Genomic DNA, 1022 nt, shown 5'->3' with positions numbered 1-1022 from the left:
GTAATCGCTGCTGCTTTTAGAGAAATCACAAATTAATTAGAGAGAGAGAGAAAAAAACCCTATAAAACAATAGGATGTTTGGGCTTTGCAGAACGTCTGTGCCTGGCACGTAGCGAATGCTTCGGACACATCTCGTCTACCGGCGTAGGAAGCAGCTCTGGCGCTGGGGAACCGTCCCTAATGAGCACCACTCGGGGCGCCCGCGGAGTGCCAGGCCGACTGCGTGTAAAGTGGTTGCAGGTTCAAGGGGCACCCCGAGGACCCAGCATCCCGGGGCGGCTACGGTCCTGCCTCCACGCCCTCGCGCGCTCCTTCATGTCGGTGATGACACCGGTGCACGACCACAGCCCGGCGCGGGTCGGCGGGAAGGACCTGCCCCCGGGGGCAGAGGACCGGCCCGGGGCACCACGCCGCGGGGGGAGACTCGCTCGCCCGCGGGGGCGCAGAGGAGCCCGGCAGCCGGCGCCCGGGCGCGCCCGGGATCCCTGTTCGTAATTCAGTCAGACATTCGGATGACGTTGAAGAAAGTTAAGGAACGCGCGGGTCGCGTCTAATCGCGGCTGAAGAGCAAGGCGGAGCTCTGAGGTGACCGTTTCACAGGACCAGGAAGGAGCGCTCCGAGCGGCGGCTGAGCAGAGACGGAAGGGGCGGACGCACAGGGTTCAGTAATAGTCTAGTCTAAAGACAGTCGAAAAGGCGCCGAAATAGCTCAGTTGGGAGAGCGTTAGACTGAAGATCTAAAGGTCCCTGGTTCGATCCCGGGTTTCGGCAGCTCTCCTTTTTAGTCCGGAGGGAGTCCCTCATCTCCGGTCGCAGGGCTCGCTTGAAACCAAGAACGTGAAGGAAAGGCGAGCGAGCACTAGAAGCGGCCGCTCTCGGCGCCCCCGGGACAGCGGCCCCCCCGCACTCCCACTTCCGGGGCGCCGTTTTGGCGGGCGTCGGAGGCGCTGCTGCGCATGCGCGTTGCGGAGCCGGGGGGTGGGGGCAGGGGGTCGCTCCGCGCGGAGTCCCGCAGCTCCCGG

At 64.2% G+C, this 1022-nt stretch overlaps 1 non-coding gene across 1 annotated transcript; it reads left to right on the top strand.

Annotated features, from left to right (window-relative positions):
• Positions 1–698: 698 nt before the first annotated feature.
• Positions 699–771, top strand: TRNAF-GAA. Its single transcript has one exon. It is a non-coding gene; the product is annotated as a tRNA-Phe (tRNA).
• The last annotated feature ends 251 nt before the right edge of the window (positions 772–1022 follow it).

The sequence above is a fragment of the Neovison vison genome, chromosome 5 (genome assembly GCF_020171115.1).
Source record: "Neovison vison isolate M4711 chromosome 5, ASM_NN_V1, whole genome shotgun sequence".
NCBI classification, from domain to species: Eukaryota; Metazoa; Chordata; class Mammalia; order Carnivora; family Mustelidae; genus Neogale; species Neogale vison.
The sequence above is the reverse complement of the archived record's forward strand: the minus strand, read 5'-3'. Positions and strand labels throughout refer to the sequence as shown.